The 14095-nt window shown below is 34.3% G+C and overlaps 1 pseudogene; it reads right to left on the reverse strand.

Moving 5' to 3' along the window:
* Positions 1 to 1552: 1552 nt before the first annotated feature.
* Positions 1553 to 1945, reverse strand: LOC108588108 (developmental pluripotency-associated 5 protein pseudogene; annotated as a pseudogene).
* Positions 1946 to 14095: the final 12150 nt, after the last annotated feature.

Genomic DNA, 14095 nt, shown 5'->3' on the forward strand with positions numbered 1-14095 from the left:
TGGTCATATGGGCGGCCGATATTACTGCAATCAGGCATTCGACCCTTATAACATCCTTGGCATTGCTCCCTTAGAATTAGGTATTGTGTTTTCATAGTTGAGGAGTTGGCAACTCAAATCAAGTATGTCTGGTTTTTCTTTTAGGATAAAAGAAAAAAAAATCAATCAGAACCTTATGGCAAAAAAGAATAATATTCTTTTTACATGCATTTCTTTTTGTTTTTGTTTTGATACTAAAAAAATATTACCGATGCAGCCCAAAGGCATTGACAATTCTGATATGCCCCATGCATCTTTCAGATAAGGAATGTATCCTGAAACGATGTTACATCACTCTAGTGACTTTCTCCCCCCGCTATAAGACAGGTCTTATGTGAGTAAAGAGGCAATAGGAGTTTGCTAGGTTTAACAAACAAAGTTGAAATCCCAGTGTGTGGTATATATTTTAAAATTTTTCTATATAATATCATATTCTGCTGTCTTAAAAATTTTTTTTTAGCAGAAGAAGAACTGCTGGTCTTACAGATAGTGCTTACAGAAAGCAAAGAACCACCAAGAGAATGACGTTGATATGCCAAAAAGCCAGTCCAAAGCCATACCTTCCCTCTGTACTTCTGGGGTGTCTCCTTTACACCCCAGAGAATATTCTTCTTTCTTAATCATCCCAGGGCCAGATATGAGGCAAATAGGGACCACCCCTATAGTTTAGAGCTCCCTGAAATTATTCAAACAAGCCAATCCTAAACTGTTCACCCTGTCCTACCTAAAACCCCTAATGCTCTCTCCTTGCTCTTGTCTTCTGCTACCTGACTACCCCGGTGTCTATTTCATGTGGTCACATGTGGCACCATGCTTCCTGTCTCTAGGACCCCCGAGTATAATAAACTTTATCTTCCTGACCTCTCCTGTGTTTCCTTTTACGGCTTTACTTGACTTACCATGACATAAAATGTACAACAAAATCACAGTTTAGTTAATAATAATTATCCAAGTGAGTTTTGGTAATTACTTTTTGTTCCTAACTCTCAATTATTTCACCTTCAAAAGGAGACGTTAATACTCATTTCACAGGGTAATTATGAGAGTTCATAGAAACAAAGTGCTACAGGTTAACAGAGTGGTTAGAAACATAAACACAGGAGTCAGATTAACTGGCATTAACACTCATTCCATGGATTACTGAGTATTAAGATTTAGTCAACTTTAATTTCTGTATCTTTATCACGGCATGACACCTTCCTTTTGGGAATGAAGGATTTAATCATACAACACATAGCCAGCAGTTGGCTGTCACAGAATAGGTGTTCAGTAATTGATGACTATATATTTATATAAAATATTTCTAAAAATTAAATAAATATGTTTGAAAATAAGTCTGCATTTTTTTACTGATTTAAAACTTTATTAATTTTTAAAATGGGGAAGAAAAACTTTTATTGGGAACAATCAAAGATATTCACAACAAGACTCAGACCCAAGGTAGAGTCCCCTAAACAGATGATTTTGCCTCAACTCCTCAGGCTGGAACAGATTTTAAACAAAGCTGGAACAATCACTTCAAAGCTGGCCACAAACTAATCTCTACATCCTGGCCTTCATCCTGGTTGGAAGCTGGTTCGAGGGCATTCATGGCTTCCTCGAGTTTGAGCATCTTTCGCTCCTGGCGCTGGCGGTGCCACTCAGCCATAGACTGGAGCAGCCACTTGGCCCGGAGCTTGTATTTATAGGAGCCGTAAACCACTACCTCGGCGAAGTCTGGAGACTCCAGAGCCTTCAGCTCGAGCATAGCCTTGCTCACCTGCTCGATGTAAAGGATTCGACATCCGTCCCGGCCGAACATGGCTTCCAGCAGCCGCGTCTGGACCTGGAACACTTCGGAATCTTTCAGGTCTTTGAAACATTTCACCCACGGCGGGATATTTCTACGTTCCCGGAGCGTTCCCATCTTTTTTTTTTTTTTTTTTTTTTTAAAGAGTTTCGCTTTTGTTACCCAGGCTGGAGTGCAGTGGCGCGATCTCAGCTCACCGCAACATCCGCCTCCTGGGTTCAGGCAATTCTACTGCCTCAGCCTCCCTAGTAGCTGTTTCCATCTTATGACCCTCGCAAGTAAACCATGCTCCAGCGCAAGCCCAAGTCTGCATTTTCAGACTAAGTTCTAGGATAAATTCCTTTTAGGAGTACTTTAACATTCTTTTACATAATTTATCTCATATATTTTTATCTTCTAAGCAATAACTCATTGTAATATATTTATTTTTCTTTTTTCCTGAAGTATATCTTTTCTCAAAAAACAATTCTGTTAGTAGGAAATGATCTAATAATGCATTTTGCAATTCAAATAATTGAAAATAGATGTATGGCAAGAATAACCTTATCTCTAGGATATGTATGTATCTTAACACAGATGCTTCTTGACTTAAATGGGGTTATGTATACTCATCATAAGTAGAAAGTATATTTTATACATCTAGCCTACCGAGCAGCATAGCTTAGCCTAGACTACCTTAAATTTGTTCAGAACATTTACATTAGTCTACAGTTGGGCAAAATAATCAAACAGCCTATTTTATAATAAAGTGTCAAATATCTCATGGAATGTATTTAATTTTATACTGAATTATGTCTTCTACTAAATGTGTATTGCTTTCACACATGGTAAAGTTAAAAAATCATGAGTCAAATCATCATACATTGGGGACTATCATAAACCATATTATGTTTTAAAGGAAAAGAATTTCTGATAGTAATTACATTGCATTAAGTGTGATACTTTCGATAAGAGTTTTCCTTAATCATTCCACATTGCAAATTATCTAAAAGTTATTGGCCCAAAGCTATTCTAGTTTGTTATATTTAAAACATAATAAGCATGTTGAGACCTGCTCTAGTTCTATGAGAGGAGCAAAAGCTGTCAAGCTTGGATTAATCAATGTGTGCATGACTCAAATATTATTTTCTTTTATTATTAAAATTAACTTCAGAACATGTACACTGAGAAAATGTGTAGAATTTGCCAAGTTCAATTTTATAAAGAGAAATGAAAGTATATATGTATATACATATATGTATACACACACACACACACATATATATATATCCATTAAGATAATCTAAAATTCAATGATAATAGTATCTATCAAAATAATCTCTGTGGATTTAAATCTGCATAAATAGTTTTGTTTTTTTCTGGATAAGTTTTAAACCATAATGTTATGCAGCACTCCCATAGGAAGGTTTTAGTAAATTTAATAAATTCATCTGGTTTCACAGCAAAACTAGTTTTATAACTTAGATGCATAGATAAAAATATAACTGCAATGTATTTGCCCTAAAGATCAGTTATAATAAGACATCAACTTCTGCGAAAATCTGGTCTTCACATTGGAGTAGCTCTCAAAATTTATGCAACTTTGGATTTAAATAAGAATGTGTCACTTTATCTTAAAGCAAAAGTGGAAAATTAATTTGAAATATAATTAATTTCTAATAATTAGTGCATGAACACTTTTGATGTATTTAGACTATATTATTTATGTTTCTTTATATTTAGTTAGTCAAGTAGTACTATTGAGCTATAACTCATATATGCTCTGACACATCAATGGCCTTATTTGATGGATTTATTTTTAAAGTATGACGTAAACAATGATGTCAACAGGCTAATGTGGAATTAATAGCATCATACACTTAAGAAACTTTCATTTGAAAAATAAGTTTTCAAACTCACCCAAACATAAGTATCAGGTCACCATATCTATTTTAACCCATATATTTTAAGGCTGTAACAGTATTTGCTGGTGGGGTCTTTTGCCTCTTTGTGACAGGAATTTCAAGTTCAAATACAATAGCATTTCTATATGAAACTTCTTCCATTTGACAAGATCAAGATGTTTATATGCCAACACATAGTCCACCCAAATTACTCCTTTGTGTGTGTGGTATTAGTTTTACTTTTATTTCTACTATATTCTTCTGGATCAGGAATTATCTTCTTAGACATCATTACCTTTTATGTCATTGTTTTTCTAGCAAGAATATTAAGATACTTAGGCTAATTGAAATATAATAGTACAAACTGGTGACATGTGGAAAATCAAAGAAAACACCTGGAAACTTTCCTGAGATCATTTCATTTTTATGTACCATTTATTAAATATACTGAATAGGTAATTATTAAGTGACTCCCATGTCATAATAACAGTGTTTAGAGGAATAAAAATGCTGAAAGAGAAAAATATTGTTAATTTCAAGAAGCTTAAAATCACATTGAATAATAAAATTAAATGGGCAATTTTAATATTGTAATAGTAAAAGTGTGATAAATCCTACCGTAATACCATAACAGTCTATTCACACTGTACTTAGATGTGCAGATTTTACTTTGTTATATGCAATTTACTTTTCTGTATTCACATTCACAAGCCTACTAAACAGTATGGAACTAGTGCATGGTTGGTTATGCTTAGGTGCTCTTTCCAGCAGCTTAGAAGCTTTCATGCCTTTCCATCTTCCTTCTTCTCTTTTTCAAGATAATGTCATTGTTGCAGAATATTCGGGAGACCAGAGAGACCAATGGGTGAAACAGGAGGATTTTATTAAGGTGACCACTGACTCAGTGGATTAGGCTGAGCAAAGGAGAAAGAAAATGGGGTGCTTTTTATACATCCAGGATGACATAACAGCTAACAGGTTTACAGAAGTCAGAACAAGGAACAGTTAATTTGTAAAATGTCTTGTGATGTATGTTACATTTGAATAATAGCATTCTGAGAATCGCATTGTACATTCTTTTGGTGTTATCCTGACCTGTGACCTTGCTGCTGTTCAGCAAGAAAAACAGGAGTCTTGAGATGCCCAGGAACTTTGCTGAGAATGTGGGAAGAATAGAAAAGGCAGGTTTTACAGGGAGTTTGTTAATTTTAAGCAGAGCTGGGGGTTATTTCTTATATTGTACACAATACAGTATACTTTATTTTATTATGCAGCAATTACAGACTACTATTATTATTTAATTTCCCTCTTCAGTCATGATACGCAGAAAGAGAATTTGGGAGCACACTGAGAAATGGGATTGTTCATGTTTACCTGATGTCCTGTGCTTCCTAGCTGCTATATTCCATCAAGTTGCTTGTCTTATCTGTTCTTTAGACAGGTAGTCATAAAGGTCCATTAGTGATTTATAGACAGCATAAATCATTAGCATTTGTGGTTGCAGGACTTTTTTTCTCAGATACATAGTGACTACCTAATTTATCCCCTCCTTCAAAATGAGTTTTGTTACTGAACTCTGCAAACCTTATCTAGGATATGCAAGAATTTCTGTATTATTCTACACAATTATCTTTCTAGTTTCCTCCCCTCATAATTTTCATGCCATTTCTCATTCAAATGTTAGTTGGTGTATCAAGATGGAAACTTACCTGCCTGCCTTTGTCACCTTGTGGGATCAAACCCACAATTATAACATATTAAGTTTTTAGTAATTTTCAGTGTCTCTCTTACTTGCCTAGCTCCTCAGTTCTAGTGTTGAGCATGAAAGAAGACTGATGAAGAACACTGGTGTCTAACTTTCTTGCTATTTCTTCCCCTGGTTTTTCTTTACAGTGAAGCTTGGTAGAAGCATTGAGTTTTTCCTTTAGTTAACCTATTGGTATAGAACATCTTGTGTCCTAATTTTGCTTTTTATAAATATGACATCCTTCATAGTTTTCCCTGGAGTCTAGAAGATAAAATGTTTAGGGAAATGTTTAAAAAAACATATTGATAAGAAAGAGTAAATCAGAAGATATTCAATTCTTTAAGCCACATCTATGAAAATTATGTCTATAGGAGCTAAGAAAGAAAATGATGGAGCAAATAATTTACATTAGGTGTTGGGGAACTGAGGAAAGGCTTTCCACAGGAAGTTTCATCTCTCCTGCAATAAATGACAAATGGCAATTATCCTGATGACATTCTAAGTTCTTCTTCTAAGATGGGACACTAAAAAAAATCTGATGTTTCCCCTCAAATGAGAAGTAATTAGAATAAAAACCTAAGAAAAACCCTGAGAAATTTCTAATAGAAACTTTGAGAAACAGAAATTAATTAGGCCCCTCTATGGGGAAAATGGTGTCCATGGTGGAGAAGAAGCTTAACTGACTTAACAGCTTCCTCCTCTGTCCCTTCTGTTTCCTACCCATATCACACAGTGCAGATCAGTTTATCCTTTCAATGTTGTGAGGTGGAAAGTGTGTATGTCTAGACCAATATTAGCTTAAAATGGTGCAAGCAAACTAGGAGGATGGAACACTTGGACCTGGCTGAAAAGGATAGTCAACAACAAGGCTTGTAGCAGTTAACCTGGGCTCTGGTTATTCCCACTTGCCCCACCTTCCATATCCTGGGGTAAGATGAACAAGGTCAATGAGAGCAGTTATCAGAAAAAAGCAATGTCTGGTGGAAATTCAGATGCATTATCTGAGAGACAAAGCTACCTATTAGAAAAAAAGGAGTGAGATGCTTGAGCCTAGGAATTAGAAAGGTAATTTAAATGTTGGAGGATCTTTGCCTTGGGGTGCTTTTGTACATAACCCAAACATCCCAGAGCTGCCACAGTTTAGGCTTTCAACCCAGGGACGTACAGTTTATCATCTCAGATAAATTATAATGAAAAAAAAAAACCAGTCTCAGAATTAAAGACAATACAATAAACAGTATATGCATAAATAAAATAATAACCTCAAAAAATAAAAAAAACAATGTGAAACAGAAACAAAAACAATTTAAAGAAGAAACAGCTGGAGATATATGAATACAATATAAAACCAATGAAGTAAAGTAGCAAAAAGAAAATTATAAAAAGACTAAGGGAAAACAGGCAAGAGCTTAATCTATTTAGATAGGTTAACCTATTTCCAAATGGGGAAGTGAATGGGTCAACATAGGTGTAGCAATGTTTCCACACACAAAAGAAATTAAAAACAGAAAATAGAAAAAGTTAAATTATTCCAAGATCTCACATGAAAATGGCTCATAAAGTATCATATAATATTATTGAGAGATGAAGTGTGTATTGCATTGGGCCTGGCAAGGTGGCACATGCCTGTATCCCCAGCACTTTGGGAAGCGGAGGTGGGAGGATAACAAGGTCAAGAGTTCAAAGACCATCCTGGCCAACATGGTAAAACCCCATCTCTACAGAAAATATAAAAACTAGCTGGGTATGGTGGCACTCACCTGTGGTAGCAGCAACTCGGAAGGCTGAGGCAGGAGAATTGCTTGAATCTGGGAGGTGGAGGTTGTAGTGAGCCAAGATCGTGCCACTGTACTCCAACCTGGTGACAGAGTGAGACTCCATCTCAAAAAAAAAAAAAAATACTGAAGACCAAATTTAAAAAACTTATGTAAATGAAAATTAGATAACGACCAAAACACACAAATTAGTAATAAGCTTTATAACATCATTGGATTAAAAAAAAAAAAAAGAATAATAGCACCATTGATGAAGGAAAATGCCTTAATATCACAAATGTTCTTCTTTATTAGTTTTATTCCAAAGAACAGCCACCTTTCCCACATGAAACAAAAAAGATTTGTACCGGATATTTATGTCAATTTGCAGCACATGTGTTGACTTAAACTCCAGGCAGACATAGCTTGATTCTTGCCCAACTCATGGACTTTTCTCATTAGCTAGAAGAGGTCGTGTTTTCTTTCATAGGTCCCACCAGTTGAGAGAAACCAGAGAGAGGAAAGTTAAAAGAGTGTGATACTACTTAACTAAATTAAATAAATGGAAATCAAGAGGACTCTCCTTTTAAATTCATCTTCTTGGTTTGTTAAGATTGGAAGGGGAGTGAGAAAGTTAAATAAAATATATTTGTAACATTATGAACAAATTCTTCTCTATTATTTTATGTGCAGACATTAAAAAACTATCAATCTAGAGAAAATGGTAAATTAGAGACACATGAATATACTGCAACAAATGTTATCACATTGTAGCTATTATTATAATATTTCATCTATGAAGAAAAAACATATTAAAATGTGAGTAGGAAACAACACTTTGTTGAGAATTGTATGTAATATACTTTGAATCCTCATGCAATGATATGGAGCCTTTAAAATGTCATAAATTCCACCTTTATCAAATTAAATAAAAGTAATTTTTACTAGAAAAAATGGTGATGAGACACTGTACAAACTGTTTTTTTTTATAAAAACATGATATGGAAAATATTCAGGATTACACTCTATCTCATTTTATAACTCTAGCTCCAGGCTCAGTTTTTTCAAAACATTTCCAGTTTCTTGACTCTTAATAAGGAAGTTTCTGGCACATAGAAACTAAGTTCCTTAATGTTTTTGATTGATCCACAAAACCATAGTGTAAAAACATACTTGCATTGCTTATAAATACTGTTTATTAATCATCTTTCTCTAGTGATGGACAACATCCATTAATGTTAGTTATGTGAAAGAAAATAGAAGAGAACACATTCAATGAGCCAGATCATCAAAAGCTTTTATAGCTATTAGGAGGAAGTGAGAATTTTCACTGCAGTTAGGAATGAACCATTGGAGACATCTAGCATTATGAACACTGCCTGTCGGGAGAATATTGAAGTAATTTTTAAGAATGCAGTAATTCTTTGGAAAAAAACTAATGAAGAAAGGGTAAAAAGGAGTGCTGGTTAGGGTTCCATTAGAGCTTACCAAAGCCACTCTAACTAGCCTATGCAGAAATAGATGTAATTGGAGGAAGTAGATGTTTAAAAACCACTGGAAGTGCTAGGGGAGTTAGCTGTAGCCAAACTTTCAGAAATACTCCTATGACATTTAAAACTCTTCTGCAAGTATGTACCAATAAATGCCAGTGTCAGGAAGGAGAGCAATGGCCAGCAAGCTGCATTACATGGAAGCTATTTGCTCCAGGAGCACACTCTTTCAGCCGTGATCCCATGCCAGAACAAAAAGATGCTCTGTGGCCTGGTTTTAGACATTTGTAAATCCAAAGAATATTTCCTACAACTACCCCCCCCCCACACACACGTGTACACATTTGAAGTCCATACACTAGAATAGAAGTGGCAGAAAGAGCAGAAGCACCAACTACCTTTTTCGTATCTCCTAAGTGTATCTTCTTGGCCAGAATTCAGATATGTGCAAATTCTGGGCTATACCGTTATTGGAGAAAGGTCATATTTTTAACTTTCTAGACTTTTGCATATTCTAACAAATGCAACAGAGCAGTTGGCATGTAGTTAATAAACCAATCTGCTATCTCTGCTACTACCAGAAGGGAAGAGAATGTGTATTATTCTAACATTCAAGCTGAATACGGAATGCCTAATATTCAAACAAATCAAGTAAATGTAAGAAAGAGTATATTTACTTGGGAGAAATTTCCCTTGGTGACTTAGAGAGGCCCTACTTAATTTTAGAATTTTTTTTTCTATTTTATTTCTCTTTCAGAATCCTCAGATTGCACTGGACAGCTGGTCTAATCCACAAACTTAAATATTTTGGATTTTTACCTAAAGCACAGTATTACTTGTGTTTTCCTCCCATTTCTCTACCATCTTGAGCACAAATAAAAAAATAAACTTAACAAAGTATTTTGTCAAAATAGCAAGCAAATAACCCTTTAACAACCTTTTTTTTTTTTTTGCTGTAAATGCTTCTTCTAAAATGTTGTGACTACTTGTATAACATTCATAGAACCTTATTTTATATTCTAAATCAGAGGAGAGACAAACACAAACATTGTATTGAAGTGACCTCCCCAACCTGCTGTGAAATGCCTCAAGACTCCATTATCTGCCCGGCTGGAAGATCAAACCACACATGCAAAACCTGAAGTAATTTAAAAAGATATGCTGAATGCCAGTGACATAATTATAGAAGCATAAAAAATGCACTCAGAAAGCAAATCTATGTTACAGCCAAAATTAAAAGTGTGGCCTCCATTCAGTAATACAGACTTTGTTATGAAGTTAGTCTTTGTGTGTTTAGTTTGAAAAATTAAACTTTTTACCTGAGTACTGACACTAACAAAACTAATCAAGTAAACAAGCATCAGCAGACAATTGGCTTCCTGTCAACATTAAACATATAAGGTGATAGAGTGTTTAGGGGATTTGAAGCAAGGTTTTCCTGAATAGGTGAGTATAAAAGCATGTAATCATTGAAGTAACTGAAGTAATACATATTTTGGAATATGAACCATAGTTTATTATATTGGCCTATTAGTAAAAGCTTTATTTTTATTGAATGTGCTATTGAGTAGGGTTTTTCCTCAATGATGCTGGCATTGCACTGATGTTAGTATATCGTGGGCTTGAAATTCAGGGCAGCAGGTAAAAAAGAATAAATGCAGAGACTCAAACTCAAGTTGATGGTAACTTTGCTAATGCTATTGAGTGACTAGCTGGGGTAAGGACAGCAAAATGCTCAGTAAATTCAGCATGATCATGTCATCAGTGACCTTGATAAAAGCTGTTAATGAGGAGAGGAACATTGGAAACCAAATTTCAGGTTTAAGAAGAGGATGAAAAATAAGGAAGAACAGATATAAATTGTATATTGATAGGCGTACTCAACACAGGAAAGCAGCTGAATGGAATCAGATTGTTATCCTTAACGTTCATTATCAAACGGGGAAGGCAGATATGCAAGCACATTCAACAATGATAGTGCAAGAATGCTTACAGAAACAGAGGGGTCTCTTAATTATTAGTTACATTTCTTCTTGCATAAAGCCAAAATAGTATTTGCTTCTGTCACAATTTTTGGATATTTTGTTGCTTCAAAATTTTGAAAAGTACATACAATGTTTTCATAAATTCTATAGATAAATAAATTCTCCCTTTCCTCTTTGCTCTTTTTTTTTTTGCAGTTGGAATTAATATATGTGATAGTTTCCCCTCGAAACTAGAATACATTTTCAATGAAAGAAATATTATTTTACATTCTTAATATTATCATCCAACTGATTTCCTAAATAGATACACCAACATGTATGGATGTGTCAGTTTCACTTTGACACTGATAAATATGAAGTTTTGTTCATTTAAAACTAGCTACATTTTCTTGAGGCCAAGAGTTTAAGACCAGTGTATGCAACATAGTGAGGCCATGTCTCCAAAAAAGATTTGAAAAATTAGCCAAGTGTGGTGGTGCACACCTATAATCCCAGCTATTGGAAGATTGAGGCAGAAGGATCATTACAGCCCACGAGTTGGAGGCTACAGTGAGCTATGCTTAAGCTACTGTACTCCAGCCTGGGCAACAAAGACAACCCTATCTATAAAAAATTAGGTGAATATATAAATAAATAAAAATAAACTAAAACTAGCTATACTGGACAAAGGAAATGATGTTGTTGTTGCTAGTAATACCTGTGCTGGATTTCACAAAAGTCTTCCTCTGCACTTAAATAAAATAATACACTTAAAACAAAATTTTCAAAAATTCCTAAACAAAAAGACATCACAAATAAATATTTTATTAGAAAATAAACTAGTTCAATTTCTTTTTTCTCTTTTTTTTTCTTTTTTTTGGCGGGGGGAGGAAGGCAGGAAGGAAGGGAATAAGGACGGTAGGGAGGAAGGAAGGGATGAAGGAAGGAAGGAAGGGAGGAAGCGGGAAGGGAGGAAGGGAGGGAGGGAGGGAAGGGAAGAAAGGAAATCAAGCAATGAAAGAGACATTGCCGACCTGGATCTAGAGGTTTACAAGTTGATTTCTTTTTTTTTGAGAGAAGGAAAGAAAAAAAAAATAAGTAAAGGAGACGAAGAAAGAGGAAGAGAAAGAGGAAGAGTAAATGGAAATATTGCTTTATTTTGAAAAAAATTGGGTATTAATAATGGCCAATCCATGTTTCATTTAAACTTATGGGTAGGTGTGATGTGGTATTGACAAGAATGTATATTTTGTGTATTTGAAGTGGAGAGCTCTATAAATATTTATTAAGTTTACTTGTTCTGGATCTGAGTTCGAGTCCTTGATATCCTTATTAATTTTCTGTCTCATTGAATCTAAGTCTCCTATCTGGGTGTTAGGATCGTTAGCTCTTGTTGTTGCATTGATCCTTTTACCACTATATCTTCATTGCTTTAAAATCTATTTTATCCAATACAAGAATTGCAACTCCTGCTTTTTATTTATTTATTATTTTTGCTCTCCATCAATAACATAAACATAGCGTTTAAGAGTAGATCTTAATAATAAGTGGAATTAATACACCTTATTCCTCCTTGTCACTTTATTTTCCCTTAAAAATAAGGGGATTTATGAGAATTTTAGGTTAGATGATTGGGAGCAATTTACCAAAAGGCACTGGAAATTGAATAAGATAGTTATGACCTAAGCTGGATGTTGAATTTGGTAACTTTGGAGTGAAGCATTGGTGTTGCTTTACCTCCTGAGATTAATGAATGGTTCTGGAAGGTGTGTGAGAGTCCACAAGCTTAAAGAGGACATTCAACAACATTTTAATCCTAGAGAGACGAAGATTGGAACTCTGAAAGTTTATACATCGAGAATATCTGTGAAACATAAACAGAGCCTGACACGGATATTGCACATGATTTGCTACTTTATCTCAAATTATCTTACTACTTGAAGCTTGATTGAGTGGCTGCTTGTTTAAAATGTGTATAATTTCAGCTAGAAGCTTATTGTTAACTGAATGTAGGCTGTTGACATATGCTTTTATAAGCAATGCATAAAATAATGGAATATTGAAGTACTGAAAAATAAAAGTACTCCACTCAAATACTTATAAAAATTAAAACAATATGTGGCTGGGCGGTGTCTCACACCTATAATCCCAGAACTTTGGGAGGCCGAGGTTGGCATATCACAAGGTCAGGAGTTAGAGACCAGACTGGCTAACATGGTGAGACCCCCTCTCTACTAAAAAAAATACAAAAATTAGCTGGGCATGGTGGCTTGCACCTGTAATCCCAGCTACTTGAGAGGCTGAGTCAGGAGAATTGCTTGGACTGAGAAGAGAGGTTGCAGTGAGCTGAGATTGCATCACTGTACTCCAGCCTTGGTGACAGAGCAAGACTCCATCTCAAAAAAAAAAAAAAAAAAAAACCCACACATAATATGTATACACTGATATAGCATAGAGTTGTCTTGGAGGCTAATAATAATACTGAAGGTAAATAAAGTCACTTTGTGATGATAAAGACCTCAATATGCAAGTGAGATATGATAATTTTAAAGAAGAATGTACCTGATAATAATGGCTCCAGATATATGTCAATATATATGTTTGTGTGTATATATAAATATATATGACAGAATTAAAAGAATAAATTAATAATGACAAATGTATAGCTAATTTCAATAAGTGATAGAAAAAATTAATTTATAAAGCTATGAAAAATTTGAACAATAAAATTGATAAATTTAACCTAGCTGTCTTATAGGAACCATGCTCTAAACAACTGTACTCTAATAAATATATTCTTTTCATTTCCACATCAAATGTTTAAAAAATACTTTAATATGCTGAGCCATAACAAGTCTGAACATTTTTAAAGGGCAGAAATAACGTAAATGCAGTTGAGCCAGGAGATCAATAAAATAATAATAAAAATGCAAGATTAACTCATTAAGGAAATTAAAAGATATAATAAATAAAGATGTGAAAAATTATAAATATTTAAACTTGTGGAGTGCTATTGAATGTATGCCTGCAGAGAAACAGATTTTAATGGATTCATAGATAGAAAAGAAAGATAGAAAATCAATAAATGAAGCATTTTTTTTTTTGGTTTGGTAATAAGAGAAAGAATATGTACTTAATCCTAAGAAAGTAGAAGAAATGAAGAAATAAGGAGTAAAATAAGAAGAGTGAATCAGAATTAAAACATAAAATAGAACCAACAAATGCCAAAAAAATGTAGTTGATAACAGATTGTCAGGACTGATGAAGAAGAAATTCTCAAAGAAAATGTCAGTTATAAAAAAAGATTTGTTACCATGAAGACCTACTAACAGTCAAGAGACAATAAAAGGCACCTATCACCTCTTTGCCAAAATATGTAAAGATTAGGAAGAATATATAAATTCTCAGACAAATTTAACCTATCAAAAC

This window comes from Callithrix jacchus, chromosome 14 (genome assembly GCF_049354715.1).
Source record: "Callithrix jacchus isolate 240 chromosome 14, calJac240_pri, whole genome shotgun sequence".
Classification (NCBI taxonomy): domain Eukaryota; kingdom Metazoa; phylum Chordata; class Mammalia; order Primates; family Cebidae; genus Callithrix; species Callithrix jacchus.